Source organism: Tupaia chinensis, unplaced genomic scaffold (genome assembly GCF_000334495.1).
Source record: "Tupaia chinensis unplaced genomic scaffold, TupChi_1.0 Scaffold000709_2, whole genome shotgun sequence".
Taxonomy (NCBI): Eukaryota; Metazoa; Chordata; class Mammalia; order Scandentia; family Tupaiidae; genus Tupaia; species Tupaia belangeri.
In genome coordinates, this window is record NW_006160233.1 from 72,423 (window position 1) to 94,775 (window position 22,353).

At 40.0% G+C, this 22,353-nt stretch overlaps 2 pseudogenes; both read right to left on the reverse strand.

Moving 5' to 3' along the window:
* The window catches only part of LOC102487907 (ATP-dependent RNA helicase DDX50 pseudogene), a 5,476-nt pseudogene extending 4,697 nt beyond the window's left edge, over window positions 1–779 (reverse strand).
* A 3,878-nt stretch (window positions 780–4,657) lies between these two features.
* Window positions 4,658–22,353, reverse strand: part of LOC114010096 (olfactory receptor 1444-like) — a 28,982-nt pseudogene continuing 11,286 nt past the window's right edge.

A 22,353-nucleotide genomic window follows, 5' to 3' on the forward strand; every position in this document is an offset into this window, starting at 1 on the left:
TTTTTGAGAGAGGTTTTTGCTATAGGGCGTGTGCACTTGCCAGACAGACAGAGACAGACAGAGAGACAGAAAGCAAGAAATCACCTCCCAGGGGGGATGGTCACGCCGCAATCCCTTCTCCTCCACTCTCCTCTCAGGATCTTGGGCATGCACGCACACGCGCCCAGCATGAGTTTTAAGCGCCCAGCATGAGTTTTAAGCCACCGGGTCCAGGACGTGAACTGAGGTCGACTACGTGGGAGTCCAGCGACATAGCCATTACGCTAACTGCTGATTCCCAAAAGTTGTTAGTTTTGAACGGGGCCTAGAATAAGAGAAGGCTCTGCAACAGGTCCAGGCTGAAGTACAAACCGTTTTGTTACCTGGGTCCTAAGGTCCAGCAGATTCAACAACACTTGATGTATCAGTGCCAGACAGGGCACTGTTTAGAAATCTTGGAAGACCTCTGTAGGTGGCTTACAGAGCAAGCTCTTAGGATTTTTAGAGCAAAACCTTGCCATCCTCCACAGAAAGCTACTATTCTTTTGAGAAAAATCTCTTGGCTTGCCATTGCGCCTTACTGAACACTTAACTATGGGCTATTACCATGGGCATTCGGGATACTGCCATACGACATGAGCCAGGCACCCTATCATCAGCTGGGTGTTACCTGATCCATCAAGCCATGAAGTTGGGCATTCATGAAGTAAGCTGGCATCAAATGAAAAGGTATTTTTGTGATTGGGCCCAGGTAGCCCCTTAGGCAAAAGTAAGTTACATGAAGTGGCCCAAATGCCCATGGCCCCCACTCCTACTGCACTGCCTTCTCTCTCTCAGCCTGCACCTATGGATCCATAAGGAGTTTCCCATGATTGACTGAGAGAGGAAGAGAAGACTTGAGCCTGGATTACAAACATTTCTGTGCTATATGCAGGCACCTCCAGAAAGTGGACAGCTGTAATTCTACAGCTCTGGGACATCCCCAAAGGACAGTAATGAAGGAAAAATCTTCCCAGTGGACGGACCTTTGAGCTCATCACCTGATCAGTGGCTTTGCTTAGAAAGAGAAATGGCAATAAATAAACATCCATTATTGATTAATTGAATGGTTGAGAGATTCATTATTTTAATATTTATCTTCTGAGCACCTGCTATGTGCTAAATTCTAGCAAGCACACTGACTGCCTCATAATTTACATTACTGGTGGGCCAAGATGTAGAAGTTGAATTTTATTTGGTGGTCAGCCACTGAAGTCATGCTGCCTTCTCCATTTTGTCCCTCTTGATCCATGTTTCTGGTGGTGTGTGCCTTAGGAGGCTCATTTCAAGGGCCATGTCATCTGGACTCCTTCTCCTTGTGGCTTCATTTTAGGTTTGACAAGGAAATCAGAGGCCAGGAGAGAAAAGTTGCTCAAGTATGGATTACTTAAACTCCCTGCCTGCAAGGCTGGAGATGAGCAGCAGCTGCATTTTTCTACTTTAACTTACAGCCCAGCCAGGCTATCCCTCTCTCGTGGTTACCTCTTGCTGCATAAGGAATAAAGTCATTTTTTCTATGAGTATAATAAGATTCTTTCTGTATTAATGATTGTATTTGAACTTCTTCATATCACATAAAAATTTACCCAGATGGAAATGAAAAGACTATCTATTGCTATGTAATTTATATTATAAGATACATATTTTTAACTTCTTTTATTACGAGAAAAATTAGCCCTAAAATGGAAATTTAATTGTAAACATTTTATTTTTTAAAAAAGTAACATGGATGAAGCCGAAAAACATTATGCTAAAGGAAGTAAGCCAGGCACCAGACAATTACTGCTTGATTCCATTTATATGAAGTATCTGTAATAACCAAACTTGTAGAAGCTGAGAGTAGAATGGTGGTTGCTAGAGCACAGAGGAAGGAGGAAGCGAGCATTTTAGTTAGCAAGGTAAGTTCTAGGCATCAGCAGTACAACACCGTGCCTACAGTTAACAACACCATGATATACACATAAAATTTTTGTGAGGAGAATAGAGCTCATGCTTTTTTGTTTTGTTTTCAGTTTTTGGTTTTTACTGTAGGTCACATACACTCAAAGAAAGAGAGAGAGGGAAAGTGAGAAATCCTCTCCACTCATGGAGGGATGACCATGCCACAATACCTTCTCCTCCATTCTCCTCTTGGGATTTTGGACATGCACATACACACAAACACACACACCCAGCATGTTTTTTAAGCCACCAAGTCCAGGACTCAAACTGCACAGTCAACCATGTGGGATCCAGCACCTTAATCTCTGCCTCACCTGCCGGCCTCACCATGTTAAATATTCTTAAAACAATAAAAATAAAGAAAAGATAAAGATATTCACTTCTGACTTTAAAAATAGCCACAGAGAGGACCAACAATTAACATAATGGCTATGTCGCTGGACTCCCATGTAGTCGACCACGGTTTGCGTGCTGGACCCGATGGCTTAAAACTCACCTCGGGTGCGTGTGCGTGTGTGCCCAAGATCCTGAGAGGAGAATGGAGGAGAAGGGATTGGGGTGTGCCATCCCTCCTGGGGTGGGGGTGATTTCTCACTTTCTGTCTCTCTGTCTTTCTCTGTCTGGCAAGCACATGCACCCTACAGCAAAAACCTCTCAAAAAAAAAAAAAAGCCACAGAGTATTTATGTTTCAGTGGCTCCTCTCTTTCTCTCTCTCTACTTCTGCAGTGTTAGCTGGACAGAGGAGAGGTCAGAGGGAGCTTAAATCTGTGAGAACTGCTTTATTAGCAGGTCCTGAAGATAAAGAATGACTCCCAAATCAAAAGAAAGTATCTAAGAGTATATATTTTGTTGTTAAGAACATCTCTGAGTGTCCCCAAAATATGGAGACCAGTTTAAAGCACATCTCACTCAAGGAGAGAACCCACACACGTCTGAGTATGATTCACATCAATAAATATGTGGTTCACAAAGACAGAAATAGTGCTCACACAGATACGAGGTGACTCAGACAAAAACAACTTAAAGAGAGACCAAGGACATTAATTGATTTAAATATTTCTTCTTAGAAAAAAATAGGGCTGAAGTATATGACACTGTTTTCCCCTTCTTCTTCACCAATAAGCCATGATTATCTCTGAAGTAAATGTGATTCACCAAATGAAACTGCTACAGGTTACTCCTACTCTGTTACCTCTTGATGACGATAGTAACATCCACCTAAGAATAATATTAACTAATGTTTACTGAGATTTACTGTGAGTCAGGAACTAGGCTACAATGACTACGTTACAAAACCTCTACAAACTTTCTGAAAAAAGATATGATTAGGATTAATATGTTTTACTTGGGAATTATAAGACTTAGAGAGACTTTAGTAACTTCTCCAGGGCTGCATCAGTAAATGGTAAATAATAATAATAGTAATCCACAGCCTAAACTACCATGATAAACTATCTCTTGATTAAATAAGGATACATGTAAAAGCAAGTACTTGATATATGAAAGTGATTACCATTATTTTGGTGAAGTACTGCATTTGTGTATTCTCTACTGTTTTTGGCCCATGTTAGTCCACATTTGAGTATTTCTTTCTTATGTCATAATTTATTTCAGTGTTTTCAGACATTTCTGTATCTGCTGATGTGAAGACTCAAAATTCACTTAGAGGACAAGATACTTCAATTCCTAGGAAGACAGCATCTTCCAATATTCTGTGAAAAGTTCAAGCCTCTGTACTGAAGCTTTTTATCCACTGTGTACATGTTCATCCAATTCTGAAAGAAGGAACCAAAAAGATTTTAAGAAGGACAGCTCTGGCTACTGTGGCTGACATGTGGCTGCTCTCAAGATTCCTGTGGAGTTGAGATTTGTCGCTTTACCCTAACCTGAGATTTCTGTGTTCAATGTCAGATGCCACTCAAATTTTCTTTGTCAAAGCCTTAGGGAACATTGGTTACTAGATGAGTCCCCAAAATAAGTCTATGTTGTCAAAAATTGTTCAAAGTTTAGAAACAAGACTTGGAGCACTCCCATCAACAGCCTATTAAGGAAAATATTGTGGTAAAGAAACAGGAAGCTGTTTAACTTACTTGATTGTAAAAATGCATTTTCATATGTAACCCTATTAACTACCCAGAGCGTTAGTGCTTGGGGGGAAAAAAAATCCAGTACTAGACAGACGTGTATCCATGAAATTTTTATAATGTGTTCCCCTGAGAGCAATGAATCTCCAAGTTAAACTCTCAGCGTGTGATACCAAATTTCAGAAGAGCCGTTTTCATGATTTCATGTCCATTTTCAGGATTCTCTCTCATTAGCTTGAGTGCTCCACAAGGACACATTTTTGTCATGTATACATCTAAAATACCATCAAAGTGTCTGCAGTATATTAGTTATCAATAGATACTTCTTGAATAGATGAATAACAGAATATTTTATTTTTCATTAATGCTGAATAGAGTAACCAACCATTCTGATTTGTCCAGAGTTGAGGAGTTTCCTGAGACTTGGGACTTTCAGTGCTAAAACCAGAAGGTTCCAGGCAAACCAGGACATTTGGTCATTCTAAGGGGTGATGCCTTTTTGTTTTGTTGTTGTGGTGGTGGTTGCTACCCCATTTGTGCAGGCTCTCTATGTCTGAAATGTTTGTTAGATCCTCAGTAACCCCGGGAAATAGGTATGATTTTTGTCTCCATTTCACAAATGCAGCACTTGCCTTGTGCTCAAGGACACACAGTCTACCCCGTCATCTGGCTCTGGAGCTGCACCCATACCCACGTCACTTTTCTGCAGGTGCAGTAAAGACCATAAAGTTGTGAAACACATCTGAAAATAACAGGTTGGTAATTCACGTTAGAAAATAATGCAGACAGGCCAGCCATGGTGGTGCAGCAGTAACACCACGTTCCACAATGCTAAGGCCACGTTGGAATATCCTGGGTTTGCATCCTGAGGTCTCCCTGTCATGCTGGGTAAACACATACATGTGCCTGAAATTCTGGCTTACTGAGACTAGGCTGGATCACGGTGCAAAGACCCTACTGAATGTGTCGCTCTCTCCCCTCTTTCTCTTTCTCATGGAAGAAATAAACTTGTCATAGTGTAGACAAGTGTAATCCACTCCCTAGTGGGTGAGATAGAATGTGAGAGAAAAAAGTCTGAAAATCCATAATCTTAACATTAATCCAAGTGAGTAAATCTGAATATGAGCTTTGAATGTATTACATACAGGCCAAGCAAGCTCAGAGCTATTTTTATTACTAAGTTACGAAATACAATCACATGGGCAGGTGGCCTACATTTTCAGTTTTATATTTGGTGAGGCGTTTTGAGATCTAAGTGAGAATGTCATTCCTCTGACTGTGTTTGGATAAGGCAGTCGGAGTCCTACAGATTCTGAGCACGCTGAGCAGGAGTGCTAACTGGGATTGTGGAGTGGGAGACAGAAAATCTGGGGTCCAGCCTCAAAACTGCCGTTCTACTGGGTTTTTGGAAAAGTCATGATGCATTTTTACACAAAAAAATTGGAAAAAATATGTCATGAATTTTCTGGCGACCCATCAACTGTGGCCAGCGATAGTCAATAAAGGGTTTTTTGGCCTCAGATTCTTCATCTAAAAAGTGAAAGGTGGTGAGGAGATCAGGACAGAATTGAAGGCTTATAGACCCAGCAAGAGTAATAATCACCATTTAGAACTATGCATATATGTATATGTACATATGTATATGAGCCTCAGTTTTACCACCTGCAAAATGGGAAATTTAATTCACACATCACAAGCTATTGTTTGGTAGGCACTTCTCTAGCTGATCTTTAGTAAGGACCACCTCTGGGCTTTGTTTTTTTATCAACAGTGAAATGAGGATAACAAATATTAACAGGATAGATGTGAGAAACAACCAAGATGACCATGCCCAGCAGAGCTCAGAATGCCAGGAAATCCTGAAAAAATACTTGAGACAGTGTCTCTAAGAATACATCTCTAGGAAATGTAAATTTTTTTGAGAGGTTTTCGCTATAGGGCATGTGCGTTCGCCAGATAGACAGAGAGAGACATAGAGACAGAAAGCGAGAAATCACCCCCCAGGGGGGATGGTCACGCAGCAATCCCTTCTCCTCCATTCTCCTCTCGGGATCTTGGGGACGCACGCACACACGCCCAGCGTGAGTTCTAAGCCACTGGGTCCAGGACGCGAACCGCGGTCGACTATGTGGGAATCCAGCGACATAGCCATTACGCTAACTGCTGGTTCCCTAGGAAATGTAAATTTTGTGTGCACTATCCTCAGGACCATTATTTTATGCTTACTCCAGACAATGTGCCTGGAGATTTAGGATTTTATCCATGATATTGAAAAACAATTCATAATCCTGAAGAAATAAAACAATGTTGTTTGATCAATGGAAATTTTCACAGACTTGAGAGGGGGAGAGAAGGTCTCATAGATCAAATTCTTTGCAAAACAGACTCTGAGACAGATGTCATTAAGTACTGCTCTTGAGAATAGCGTCTGACAGTGATGGCAGCAGCAGCAGAGGGAGGGAGAAGCTGGGCTGCAGTGCTGTTACTACAAAGGCTTCAGCTAATCCCTCAGGGAGCTTGAGAGCTAGAATAGCCCTAAGGAGTTGTCTCAAGAAAACAGGACAAGAGGGCCAGGTCTTTGTACCCCCAACTAACCAGTCTTGGTTGTTGGTTAACTGGGAATGGGGTCCTAATATCAGAAAGGGGATTCCCTTCAACTGAAGGCAATGACTGGAAAGAGTTCAGCTGTGAGATGCAGGTTGCTCACCACGGCATCCATTACAGGAGACACTATTAATGACACAGGAGATGCCAAGAACTGAAGAGGAGAATGAGAAGAGCAGCAAATTAGAGACCTAAAAAGAAGAGGCTACATATTGGCCCTGAACACAACTTTCCCTCCAGCTTCAGATAGGCCCACCAGTCACTCAGAGAGAAAGTAACCATTATCTGAAAAGAGAATCAATAATTTGTTTCTAAGAACACAGGGTGACTCTACTAAGACATCAGAGAGAAGCAAACTAAATGGGTTCTCACAAGCACAATATATTATATATATATTCATATATATATATGATTGTGGCTGGCTGGAGCAGTAATGACATGTGAGATAGCGTGTGAGCGGTGTGTGAGGTGGTGGAATGCAGTACAAGGTCTGGCTCAGCCACTTCCTGAACCTGTGACTTTCAGAGACCACTTCCCCTCTCTGAGCTTCAACTTCCTTGTTGGTAATATGCAATGGTAGAACAAAAATAGTTCTACGGTTTCCTTTATTCATATATATCAGTAGTTCTAAAATTTTACTGCAAGAGAAAATTCTTATAAAGTGGATGCCTTGGTAAGTATTTGATTGTCAGCTATTAAGGTTAAGTTTTGTGGCAGCACTCTCACTGCATTATTCACTTTACTACTGACTTTCTACTTCAAATGCTTATAGACTTCTTTCATATTATTGAATATTTTTAATTCTTTAACAATTTACATTTCTACTCCTTATTCTTTTTTCAATTGTGTGAGATCAGAGCTTTGTCTCTTGTTCAGTCTACAGTATCTAGAAGATTTTCTTTCACACACTGGAAATATTAGCTATGTTGTCTTACAGAGACAAATGTAGACTAAATTAAAGAAAAAATAGAGGGCCAGCCCATGGCCTGGTGATTAAGGTGGCGGGATCCCACATGGCCACTGCACAGTTTGGGTCCTAGACCTGGTGGCTTGGAAAAAAAACATGCTGGGTTCATGTGCATGTGTACCCAAAATCCCAAAAGGAGGAAGTGCAGAATGGTGGGCTGTGGCGTGAACATGTCCTATGGAGAGTGCTTTCTCACTTTCTCTCTGTCTCCATCTGTGCTTCTGTCTCTCCCACTTTCTCTGTCTTTCTGACAAGTGCACATGTCCTCTAACAAGGTTTTTAAAAAGAAAGAAAAAAGGAGGTAACTGAAAAGATATAAAGAGGTTCACAGAATCAAAGGGTAACTGAGCAAAAGGTAGGAACAAAAGGCATTTCAAAGGACACAGGAGCAGAAGTCAGAAGCACAGAAGCATCTTGTGTTAGAAACGGCCCCCCAGCATCTCACTGCTGGAACAACTGAGCTCCAAGTTCATGCTGTCCTTGCACCACTTATTTCAGATAGAAATTTCGGAGACACAACTTTTTATTGGTTCAACCGAGGACTCAGTCATGTCCTCCTATACACTTCTATGTATTTTTCTATAGCAATTTCTCTCCAGGGGCAGGAAATATTCTCCTCGTTTCAATGGTCATGAAATGGGCAGGATCTAGGAATACTTTTCCCACCCACCCAATAAAGATGAGCTCAATCTCCAAAGAAATTCCAATGTTTTTAAAAGGAAAGTAGATTCTGGATACACAAACTAATGACCAATGTCTGCTGTAGAAGGAGCGCAAATAACTTTTTAAGTAGATATGGGCTCACACAAAAATTGCTGAATAATTTCCCTGTAGCAAACAAGGGCTTTACTCTAACACAGGTACACAGCAAAACTCATACAGTCGTTGGGATCTGACTTTAGTTCTAACATCTCTCTGCATGATATCTAGAATTTCTTAGTGTGATTTGAATCTCTAGTTTAAATCTGAACACCTTAATCTGAAAGATAACACCCTTTACTATTCGGCACCAACAAATTATTCTAAACTTATTTTCCAGTGTAATAGTCTCCTCTATCCAAAGGAGATATATTCCAAGACCCCCATAGGAAGCTGTCTGAAACCACAAATAGTATTGGGCACTATATATACCAGGTTTTTCCTGTGCACACATACTATGATGAGGCTTGATTTATAAATTAAACACAAGAAGAGATTAACAACAATAACAAATAATGAAATAGAACAATTACAACAATATATTATAATAAAAGTTACATTAATGTTCTCTCTTTCTCATCTATTTCTTTCAAAATATTTTATGAAAAACATAAAAGTACTAAAAACTGTAATGGGCACTGGAGACAAAGTGGAAAGAGAGTGTGAGAGGGGAAGAGCATAAGAAATTTGGGGGGGGGAGGAATGGAGAGGTAAGACACCTGTAGGACGCAGATAAGGTTTATTATCTGTTGACGAGGATGTGTATGATCGTCTCAACTGGGCTGGTCTGAGGTATATATCAAGCTGGGTAAAGTCTTTTCACAATCCAAATGATGTATAGCGATTTAATGTATGAGTCATAATTTAGAAAAAGAAATTTAAAAAAATTTATGGAACCATACTCATCTACTCACAAACTGCAGGAAACCATTAAAAGCAAAACCATGGATGAGGGGGAGCTTCTGTACTTCTCTTCCAAAATGGTACACTCCAGCTAAACAGAACACTGTTTGCTAGATGCATATGTATAGTTTTCTTCCCATTCACTGTATCTACTTTTCCTGTCTATACAAATGATATCTTCTTCCATTCCCCATTCTGGAATTTATCTTTTGTATATCTTCCATAGCATTTTATATGTACCTCTCTTGTTAGTTTACCATTTTCTACATAGAGTTACTTACATCTATGTCTTCCCTCTCTTTTATTTATTTATGTATTGTTTGAGAGATTTTTGCCATAGAGTGTGTGCACTCACTGGAGAAAGAGAGTGAGAGACAAAAGGCAAAAAATCACCCCCCAGGGGGGAGAGCCACACAGCAATCCCTTCTCCTCCATCCTCCTCTTGGGATTTTGGGCACACCACACATGTGCTTGGTGTGAGTTTCAACACACCAGGTCCAGCACTCATGGTCGGCCATGTAAGAGTCCAGCACCTTAACTGTCTGCCACTTGCTGACTCCCCTCACCTTTAGTTTATGCTATAAACTTATTGAATATAAAAGTTGTATTGAATGTATTTTTTAAGAGGTTTTTGCTATAGGGCATGTGCATTTGCCAGAAGGAAAGAGAGAGACAGAGAGAGAAAGAGAGACAGAAAGCAAGAAATCACCCCCCAGGGGGTATGGCCATGCCACAATCCCTTCTCCTCCATTCTCCTCTTGGGATCTTGGGCACACATGCACACGTGCCTGGCGTGAGTTTAAGCCACTGAGTCTGGGATTCAAACTCTGGTCAACCACATGGGAGTCCAGCGACAACCATTATGCCATCTGCTGGTCCTGAATGTATCTTTTTTAACATTTATACTATGACATATAACATATATAGAAAAATTTATAAATAAATGTGTATAAAGTCAATATCAAAGCCGTGTTCGATTTATCTTTTCTGTTACATATTATTTATATATTTTTGGTCTCTCTTTCTCTTTCTGTCTCTTGCTATATATATCTATACATATTTATATACGTACATATATGTGCATAAATGCATAATACATGTGTGTATATACACACATACATACTCAATATACCAACAAAGGTGTATTAAACACTTAGGTTCACTCTAGCAATAATTACCAAGCATACATATGTATCTGTCACCCAAAATAGAGTAGGACAAAAGCTTCATATATTCATTTTTGTTCATTCTGTTCATATTCTATTGTGGTTTACATTATTTTTACACAATTGAAATATGGACAAAAGACTTGAAAAAAAGAATATAAAAAAACAAAGATGTGCTGACCATCATCAGTAATTAAGGAAATCATGAACACAATAAAATACAGCACCTTCTCACGAAATTGGCAACATCTGTAAGTCCAGTGATAACAAGTATTGGCAGTATTACTCACACACTTTTGATATTACTATAACTTGGTATACAACTTTGAAAAACAATATCACATTATTTAGTAAAGTTGAAAATGTATATATACTCTATGATTCAGCAATTCTACTTCCAAGTGTATACACCCTAGAGAATGAAATGCTTATGTGCACCAAGATACATAATGGCATTGTTCATCATTACCTCAGTTGGAAATAAACCAAATAAATGAATGTGAGCAACAGATTAGAAAATGAAGTTAGTATTTTGTATTGGGTTATTTGTCTTTTTCTCATTGACTTATAAAAAGTTTAAATCACACACATATACATACACACCCTGTTTCTTCATTAAATATACTACAAATACCTTATCCCTCCCACACATGTGCCTTGTGCAAGAATCACAAACTAACCCTATGATATCCTCTGAGATATCCTGGTCATTATGAACAGAAGGAGGATTCTTAGGCTTGGATCTAGATAGCTTAGTAGCAGGAGCCTACAAAAATTCCCCTAGAAAAGTGTAATTTCTCTACAAAGATGCAATTGGTCTCAGAAGCCCAGGTTCTTCATCCTGTTTGATAGAAGTAAGCTCCAATTGCCTATAGAGGTAATGGACTGAGGAACTGGCAGTTTACCCAATTTAATCTGAATGGCCTAGTATCTTAGGCGCTCTTGCCAACATACCATATGCAATCCCATTGCCATTCCTAGGTTCAGGTGGTTAGTTAAGAACTTCACATTCAGCTTTGCTTACATTACCAACAATAATAGCACAATTAAGAAGAAGGTAACAATATGAAAATGCTTTCCCACCCATTATCTCATCTGATTCTCACAATGCTCATGAGGAAGATATGGCTTGTACTATTACGCTATTATCTCCACTTTGTTGAAAGGGAAATGGGCTAAAATATAAGTGGCTTATGCCAGTCACATCACTGGTAAGTAGTAGAGGTTTGACTAGATGCTAAATCTCTTATCTTAGAGTTCTGGAATTCTGGCCTCTTTCTACATTGTCCCTTCAGATCCAGACCCAAGTCCCACCTTCTCCAGGGAGACTTTACCTACAGGGTTCTTTCTCATATCTGAAGACATCTCATGATTTTCCATACTACTTATTTGACAATGGCCACACATGCCTTAAACAATCATCTACCCAGGAACATGTGCCTTGTTCCACTACATCATTTGCAAGCTGCTCCTGATCCGTTAACAATATTGTGTATTACATGGTCCCTTCATAGACCTCACACCAAGCCTTTTCTGCAACTTGTGGCCTAAAACACTGACTAGGCTTGGCCGTCTCTGTGGGCTTCGCATTCAAAGAACCAACTCTAGTTATTGAGATTGAAGACAAAGGTGCCCTCATGTTCCATGGACTGTAAGACTAAACCCTGCTGACAAAGTTATTGAACAGCAAGTCATTAACCTCAAAGTACATCAGCCAGCATACATGCAGGAGACTTAGCTCTGTTGAAATAGGAATTTCATTTTATAGTTTTACATTTATTTGTATTCTCCCAAGCACCTTCCACATGGCAAAACTTCATCATAAAAGACTGTAAGTAGGGACCAGCAGTTAGCATAATGGCTATGTGGTTGGACTCCCATGTAGTCGACTACAGCTCAAGTCCCAGACTCGGTGGCTTAAACTCATGCTGGGTGCATGTGCATGTGTGCCCAAGATCCTGAGGGGAGAATGGAGGAGAAGGGATTGCAGTGTGGCCAGGTGATTTCTTGCTTTCTGTCTCTCTGTCTCTCTCTGTCTTTCTGGCTAGCACACGCGCTCTATAGCGAAAACCGAAAACCTCTCCAAAAAAAGAAAAAAAAAAAAGACTAGAGGGCCTATGACTATAATTCCAGCTTCAATTGTCAAGGAATCCTAATATTTTAATTTTCTATTCCCTAGACATAAAGCTAAACAAATCATCTAATGTACAAAAGAAGTCTTCTCTTTAGCATAATTAATCATAATCCTTTTTCAAAATAATATTCTTTTGTGATATAAAAATTGCCCTGATACGCGTGTTTCACATTTTGTAGAAAGTCACCCTGTGCCTTTATTGCCCTATCTTCACTGCAGGCGTTACTCACAGTGTGTCATTCATCAGACCGTTCCTGCAGAGAAAGGGTGAGTGTTGTTAATGACCAAACAGGCATTTCATCTGCATTTGACAGATTTCCCTTGTGAAAGAGAAAAGTTCATTACAATAGTGTATATTCTGTAAACTGACATCTCACTAGTGACAGGATGTCTCCTGAGTAGCTTTCATAAATGAATACTCATGTAATGCCAATTTGAAATGTGTCTGGTGTAGAACTGGATATTTGGAGGGCAAGAAGTGAAACAAGGGATGAAAATAAAAACCTATACTTGTATGGGTGCGGAGAGTAATGGAGCAGAGGAGCCAAGTGTAAGGGTAGCTATGTTAAAAGCTTGTACCAGAATCTCAGCTCTCTCAAACATGCATTTATTACGATGGGCACAGTCACATTCTTGATTTCCTGGTACCTTCACAGTTGATCCTGCACATTGGGTTCAGAGACATTAAATAACCTTCTTGAGGTCAAACAAGTGATAAAAAGAATAAAAATTGCCATCAAGCTCTTGATGCTAGAACTAACTTGTGGTCAAATGTGATTTGAGGTGATTTCAATAGAAAACAGAAATAGATAAGCATTAGGCCTTTAACTCTTAGAAGTCTTAAACTTTTCTGCCCAAACTGGGGTATAGAGGCATAAACACACACATTCATAAACATATCTTACCATGTACTCTAAAAGTTATGATATATAGACCCTGGGCTTGACTTTTTTACAGACATCGAAGGGCTTAGTAGTGAAGAAAGTTCATGCTTGGTCTGAGCATAGAAAGAAATTGAGGAGAAAAGATGGAAAAAGAGGAGGATAAGAAAGGAAAGAAAAAGGAGAGAAGAAGGAGCAAGAAGAGGAAGAAAAGTCAGCCATATCAGATAGGGAAAAGCTAAGTTAAGATTGGAACACATTTGGTGCTTGGATAGATGCTTCCCACACTCATCCCCAAAGCTGGGCATTCTGTGGCTCTGCAACTTCCAAATATCACTAACGATACCTATGTACAGTGGGTCATGGCCTTTAAAAGTTGTTCTTCCATGTGTATGGCTGAATGTGCCTCACTGCTAAAGGTGGGAGGCAGGATAGGTAAAACAGAGTCTGATTATTCACGCCTTGGGTCCAGAAGTGTGTGGTCTTTTCAGGTTATGGTGGTCATGTGCTGGGAGAAGTTATGCCTATATATTGGCCTCATTATCTAAATCTCCCTTTTTGATCCTTATCCATAAGACCTGTGATTTAAATATCTCAGTCTTTCTTGTGTGTAATGAAGTTTGATCATTTCAAAACTAATTTTACTTCTAAACCACCTGATTTAGCTAGCTGAGATTTGTGGGATTCACATTAAAATAAAAATGGATTCATCTTTTTTTTTTCTTTTTGAGACCTTGAAATCATGAACTATATGGTGACTTACATTAATTGTAGCTATAAACACCATTAAGCAGTTGATAGGTGAGAAACAAAATTCATTACCACTCTCTTCCCACGCACACACATTTGCTCACACAATCTAGCACCCGAAACAAGTCTGGAAGGTAGACTCATGCTGGGCTTCATCATGCTTTTTCTATCTAAAGAAGTATATTTCCAGAAAGGCTTTTAAATTTTTTTCTAGCATCCGGTTACAGAATATCAGAATACAATGGAAACCTAGAGATGAGCTGAGTTATTGGGAAAAAAAATAGGTAAAAAGGCCCCAGGAAGCTATTATGTGTATTCAAAATAGATTCACCAAACTTAAGGGTGCTGAGAAATGCAATCATTTAATGCAAGACAAATATCCTCTTTCATAGTCCTTGGAAGAATTGCTTTTATTCTCTCTCCAAACATTCTGGAACTTTTGGTAATTATGTTAGACAGAGGTCAAAAGCATGGAATGGAGTGCAGGCTCTCTAAAGAAAGATTTATTTATTCAGGTTAAAGTTTAAGCAAGTCATTTTCTAAACTTTTTTACACTTCTGTAAAAAAAGGTAGCATATAATTTTCTGCCAAAGTTGTCCCAGCTCTTCCACAGAAGCAGATAGAGAATACGAAGATGTACAACCAGTGAGTAAACATGGAAATGTAGGTGGGGATGGAAGGGTAGGGGCTTGGGAAGATTTCAATTGTGACTCTTGGTCCTGTGCATTATCCTTTAAATTCCAATCTCCTCTAAAGAAATAGTAAAATATTTAAATATCCTTTGTCAGCATTAGAAACCTTTAAAATCATAGGCCAAAGAAATGAAAAACATAACACCATACATTTCAGTTAATAAGTGTTATAAATGAAAAAGTGGGGTTTTTTTACACCAAATTTAATTGCAAATAAAATGTCTTACGATTAAAATTAGGGAGAAGAAAATTCAACACATTCTGTTCTATTTTTGACTTTCCACTTTGAAGCACATCAGGAAATGAATGTGAAAAGGGTTTAAATGTCCCATGTTGTTTCCTACTTAAGATTATCTCCTTGGGAACCAGCAGTTAGGGTAATGGCTATGTCGCTGGACTCCCACGTAGTCGACCGTGGTTCGTGTCCCGGACCCGGTGGCTTAAAACTCACGCCGGGCGCGTGTGCATGCGTGCCCAAGATCCCGAGAGGAGAATGGAGGACAAGGGATTGCGGCGTGACCATCCCCCCTGGGGGGTGATTTCTCGCTTTCTGTCTCTATGTCTCTCTCTGTCTGTCTGGCGAGCGCACACGCCCTACAGTGAAAATCTCTCAAAAAAAAAAAAAAAAAGATTATCTTCTTGAGTGAGACATATCAATGTGCTGCTTTTCACCACTTTTTTTTTTGGGGGGGGGGAGAGGTTTTTCTATAGGGCCCATGCACTCCCCAGAAAGCCAGAAAGACAGAAAGTGAGAAATCACCCCCCTCCCAAGAGTGAAATCCCTTCTCTTCCCTTCTCCTTTCAGGATCTTGGGTACACATACACACGTGCCCGGCGTAAGTTTAAGCCACTGGATCCGGGACTCGAACCACGGTTGACTGACTACATGGGAGTCCAGTGACATAGCCATTATGCCAACTGCTGGTCCCTTTACCACTTCTTTTAATGAGAGAAGTAACCACTGTTATTGGGGAAGAAGAACTGAAATCTGCCAAACCTCAAAAGCCATGGTAGCATTTAGATTTTACAGAAGGTTTCACTCTTAGTTACCTGACTACATCCTACTCACATGTAAAGACTGGAGGTAAAGTTTGCAGAGAATTTTCCAGGAAGTGTTTCTCATTTCTTTGTTCCTAAGGCTGTAGATCAGGGGTTTCGGTGTGGAAATATCTACCATGTAAAATACAGATGCTATTTGGTCTGTGTCCATGAACTGGTTGGAATGGGGCTGTCAGTACCTGAGCTTGATTGCTCCTTCGAAGGTGAACACTGCAATGACATGGGAAGCACAAGTGGAGAAGGCTTTCTTCTGTCCTTCAGCAGAATGCATCCTTTGAATGGTGATGGAAGGATATGAAGAGGTAAAACCAGGAAGATAAAAAAGACAATGAAGCTTACAACAAAGCAGCTTACCAACTTATTGATGTATGTATTAGAGCATGCAAGAGGCAGGAGTGAGGGAAAGTCACACAAAAAATGATTAATCTCATTAGAGCTGCAGAGAGACTGAATGTGTCTGCTGTGTGGATACAGGCATTAAGGACACCACAGACACAGGAACCAACAGTTAGGAGGACACACACACCTGCTGTCATGGTGGTGGTGTAATGGAGAGGCCTACATATTGCTGCATGGTGGTCATAAGGCAGGAGGTAGCAGTCGACAGGGCCAAAACCCCTGCAGATCTACTGAGCTGCACACGCATTATAGGAGACAACCTTGTTCCCTGACTGCAACGCCACCACAATCTTGGGAGCCGGGGTGGGTAACCCAGATCTTGAGTAACCCAGATCTACAAAGGAGAGGTTACTGAGACAGAAGTACATGGGAATATGGAGATGGGAGTCTGAGTAAATGATCATCTCCATCCACCCATCCCAATCAGAGTGTTGCGGTAGATAATTAAAATACCAGGGAGAGGGGAACCTGAAGATTAGGGTCATCTGCTAATTCTGAAAGGATGAACTCAGTTGTTTCTGTGTTGTTTTCCATTGAAGTCAACTTGAATTTACCTAATGATTAAAGAAAAAGAGTCAATGAAACTCAAATAAAAGTGTAAGACAAGATGATGATAGAAAAATAGAAAAGCAACACATACCAGAAATGTACTCTGTGTGAGACACATGTTAGACCCTTCCATAATACTGTAGCATTTAATCCCATGAGGTAGGTGCTATTATGCCTATTTTACATATGAGATCATTAAGGCTCAGGGTGCTAAATATTGAGCAAGATAATCTAAGTAGCAGGGGCTGAAGAATCAAAGTTCACCTTTTTGTGAATTTTGTACTCCTAAACCCTAAGTCCATACACTCAGAGCTTGAGTTCTTCTACATGTTTGTATCATATAAATCTAAATCATAATGTAAGTACTTTTGGCAGCGTATTTTTAAGATTTTATTCTTTTAGTTTTTTTTAAAGGATTATTCATTTATGTATGTATTTTTTATTATTATTTTTCACATGTGTTTTGCCAGAGAAGGACAGAGAGTGAGAAAGCAAGCTGCCAGGTCCAGAACTAGAACCACAGTCAACTATGTGGGAATTCCAGTGCCTTAGCCACCATGCCACCTGTTGGCCCCATTCATTGAATATATTAAAATCCAAGAGAAGCTTATGAAGTAAGAAGCACTTGCTAGAGAGACAGAGAGACAGAAAGTGAGAAATCATCCCCCAGTGGGGATGGCCATGCCACAGTCCCCTCTCCTCCACTCTCCCCTCGGGATTTTGGACATGCTCAAACATGCACCCAGTGTGAGTTTTAAGCCACTGGGTCTGGGACTCGAACTGCAGTCGACTAGATGGGGGTCCAGAGACGTAACCATTATGCCATCTGCTAGTCCTAGGAACCACTGTTTTAGTTTTAAAAAATTTTTTTAAAAAGTGTTTCTAAAGTTTATAAAATTCTTTTTACTTTCATTTCTTCATTAGATATAGATATTGGCATAGGTATAGATGATATAGATATAGCAGACCAGCAGGTGGCATGGTGGGTGAGGCAGATGGATCCCACATGGCTGGCTGTGTGTTTCAAGTCCCAGACCTCACAGCTGGTAAAACAGGAGTATGTATATGTGTGCCCAAAATCCTGAGAAGAGACTGGAGAAAGGATTTCAGCATGGCCATCACCCTGGGGGATGATTTCTCACTTTTTCTTTCTCTCTCTCTCTTGCTCTCTCTTGTGTGTGGATGAAAACTTAAAAGAAAAAATAAAGATGTATACATAAACGTAGATACAGATGATAGACATAGGCATAGAAACTGAGGCTTAGTGGAGTGAAATAACTGGTCTAGAGTTCTAGTCAAATATTGCTGCTCATTGGTGGAGGGAGTCCAGGGGAATAATTGCTTGGTGAGTACTGTGGTCCTTTGACTAAGGAGATGATAATCCTCCCATATCGTGAACTAATTTTGTTTTCCCAACACAAGGTAAGAAAAACAACAACAACCTGGGAAAAAATCCAATAACACAACAGACAGAAGGTGTATGTCAGTGTATTCACAACTGATACCTTAAATGCTTATGCCATTTCCTTGGTTAATGGAGACCACCTAAATATAGTTGCTTAGTAAGTCCAGTTTCTAAGAGCTGTTACATACCCCCATATGGAATTGCACCAGACTGCCATGCTCATCTATCGACAATGAAGACTTGAGATACTTCATGGATTTTCAGGGTGGGCAACCATTCGTGTTATGTATTGCAGTCACTGTTAATAAATATGTCTGGTCCAGAGAGGAAAGGAGAAATCTGGAGTCAGTCCAGAGAGCAAAGGCCTCTTTCACCCAGCACCATCCTGAATCCCAGTCTTGCTGCTGCTGCATCTCCCCACACCCAAGTCCTACAAACACCAAGCTTTTCTGCATTGGCCTAAAATAAATACTAGAAGAAGTCTCGAAAGGGAAAAGATACTGGGTCACTGGAAAAGTCATGACATATTTTTCTATGCAAAAATGCATCGTGACTTTCCTAATAACCCACTATTTAAAAAATATCTTTAAAAAGTATAATAGACTGCTTAATTTGCTCAAGTATAAATGAGAAAATGTGTTGAAAATGAAAAAACATTAAAAGTTAAGGGATTATTGTCATTCTCAAGAAAGAAGGTAGAGTCAGTTTCATCAAAATTGCTTCTAACTCACCCCCAGACAACACACTCCAATGGAGAGTTCCAAAGAAGATTCTCAACAGAATAACTTTCAAACCAAATTCTATAAAGGAAGAGATAAGGTTTATTTTATTAATATCCACTTCTAAGCCCCTTTCTCCTAAAGAAACCCATTATTTATACCCACAGTATAAGGGATGCTGCTTTTTAAAAAGAGAAGAAATGGTCAGGGAAAATATACGTATGTCCTTGGGAATTATGAGAGCTCAATTTAGAACTGCCTTCAACTACTGGACTTTTTGAAGTCTGAAAAAGAAAAGCTGTTTGGCCTCCAAGGACCTTGGACTTCAAATAGTAATAGATTTCCTGGGGCTATGTGGTAAAGTGGAAAGACAGTTCAGCTGCTGTTGCAGTCTGCTTGAGAACCGAAGTGAGTCATACCGACTGTGAGAGATCTGAGATCAGTTAGAAGTCGGTATCTAGGTAAATTTAGGATCCTCTGGAGGGAGAATCCCTACAGTCTCAGTCCCAATCTAGGGCTCAGTAATGTGTGAGCAAGCAATCAAAACACCCCTGTTCTGAGGGAGCTGAAATATTATTGTGATAGAGATGAACCTTAAAGACTCCATAAGGGCCAAAGAGGAGCTCTGGTTCTTCTAGTTTTCAACGGGGCCTGCTTTAGCCAGACTGACTCCATTTTTTTTCCCCCATATGCACTCACTAGAGAGACAGAGAGAAAAAGAGGGGATGACAACACCACAATTCCTTCTTTTCCATTCTCATCAGGATTTTGGGTGAACACACATGGCATGTTTTTCAAGCTGCCAGATCTGGGCCTTGAACCGTACAGTTGCTCATATGGGATAGAGCAACCTTAACCATCATGCCACTGACTAGTTCCAGACTGACTCAATCTAGATAACAAAAATTGTTTTTCTCTCAGCCTGATGTGCTTTGTTTGAGATCTCTCTTAGGAACTCCAAGGAGAGGAATGTCAATCTGGAACTGGAAACAATGAGGCACTTTCCACCCCGGGAACCATAACATCTGTCTTGAAGATGAATTATTTAATTGTACCCCCCCCAGTTAAATGTTAACCTGACCTGTGCTTTTCTGTATGTAGCAGTTAGCCCCATAGCATCTCCTTTCCCCTATAAAAGCATCTAGAAGCATCTATAAGTTGGCTAAGATATTTTAAACATGCCTTTCCAGTGTGGCCACACTCTAATAAATTATTTCATCTCTCATCAGCAATTTCGCCTCTGCGTTTTGTTGAGCAATAAAAAGACCTACTTGAGTCTCTGGACCATGACGAAGGGTCCTTGTTGGCAATGTAGTCATAGGCTAAGATTATTGATGAGCAAGTTCTTCAAAAGTGTCTTCAGGGAACCAGCAGTTAGTGTAATGGCTATGTCGCTGGACTCCCACGTAGTCGACCGCGGTTCACGTCCCGGACCTGGTGGCTTAAAACTCTCGTCGGGTACATGTGCGTGCATGCCCAAGATCCCGAGAGGAGAATGGAGGAGAAGGGATTGCAGCGTGACCATCCCCTCTGGGGGGGTGATTTCTCGCTTTCTGTCTCTGTGTCTCTCTCTGTCTGTCTGGCGAGCACACGCGCCCTATAGCAAAAATCTCTCCAAAAAAAAAAAAAAGTGTCTTCAAAGCCACTCCACACTCAGCCCACAGCAGATATCCTGTGACCAATTGGAGTTGGTTCCTTCTTGAAGACTAAGTAGGGGGAAAATTTTTAAATGCCAGATTGTAGACAATAAAATTGATCAGAACCTCCGTTGTGCTTAAACCAGCTGTGGCTAAACCCCAAGTTCCAAAGAGCTTTGTGAATCAAAACACAGTAATTTTATTTCAATTAATTTTATTTTAAGTGTTTTTTAACATAGAATTTACAAGCCAGGGATCCTCTCATGACCCTTTCTGAATTAATTATGGATGTTTCCTATGTTTCTAACCCTTCATTAAATATATGTATGTGTTACTGCACTTAATGTTCACACAACTCTATGAGCACAGTATTATCTTTCCAATTTTACGGAAGTCAGAACTTTGGTATGTACCTAGCACCTGTATCTTTTTCTAATACTATTTTCCAATAAGAGGAACTAGGGCTAGTTGGGGAAATGGTGGATTCTAGGACTGGAACAGGGAACATACCAGATAAGCCTGGAGTATCTAATAGAACCAGAAAGTAAGGAAATGCTCAAATCTGCTTGGCCCAAAGTTTACATACTTTCAAACTCTGCTCTATTGCTCCTTTGGGAGTGAGGGGAGCAGTCAGTGTAGAAAAGCAGGGATGTTCTCAGAATCTAGAGAAGAGTCCTATTTCTCCTAGGTTCTCACAACCAATCGTTGGTTACAGAAGTGAAACGTTTTTACTAATATTTTTCCTCTCATGAAAATATTTTTATTAAAATATTCCTTGTTGGGGGACCAGCAGATGGCATACTGGTTATTTCGCTGGACTCCCACAGTTGACCATGCTTAAAACTCACACTGGGCACACGTGTGTGCATGCCCAAAACCCGAGAGGAGAATGGAGGAGAAAGGATTGTGGCATGGCTACCCTTCTGGGGGATGATTTCTCACTTTCTGTCTCTCTGTCTCTCTTGCAAGCCCACGAGCCCTATAACAAAACTCTCTCTCTAAAAAAAGAAAGAAAAAAAATCCCCATTGGAATAAATTACTTTTTTATAAAAAATAATTAAGTAAGGAGTGCCAAATTAGGTGGTAAGCTAGGAAATAGGAGCCCAAGAACATTTTTGTACATTCTTGGAATTTTTCAGCATCTAATCTCTTGATCCACATGTCCGAATCCAAAGACAGATTTCCTTGTTATTTAATTTGATCAATAAGAAGAAAGAGAAGGAAAGAACCAGTAGGAGAGAAGAAAGAGAGAAGGAAGAAGGTGAAGACAGGAGAAAATTTAAGCTGGGAGAAATAAATAATAAAATTTTTTAAAAAGAAGAGAAAACTTCAGTTGGAAATTCAACATCCCAACAACTGAGAAAATCTAGTTTAAACATCTGGTTCTATAAAATAATTCAGTACTTTCTTTTATCAATATTTTATATTCTAAAAATTAAATGGCTTAAACTAGAGAGTATTACCACCACAAAGTAGAATAGTCTTGGGCTTTGACAAGTGAGAAGGCTGAAATCTGCCACTTACCCAGTGGATAACATAGATAAATTATTAATCTCTTTGAATCTCATCAGTTCCGTTTGGCAATGACTATATCCTCTTTGTTTTACTTCCCAAAAGCCCTTAATTCCTGGGAGACTACTTCCTCATTGACACCTCTGCCTTCTTCTCCTGTTTATTCTCCTCACAGCTGAATTTGATTCTTCACCTTCAAAGAGTTACAGCTTGAGGTTTTAGGGGAAAAAGTG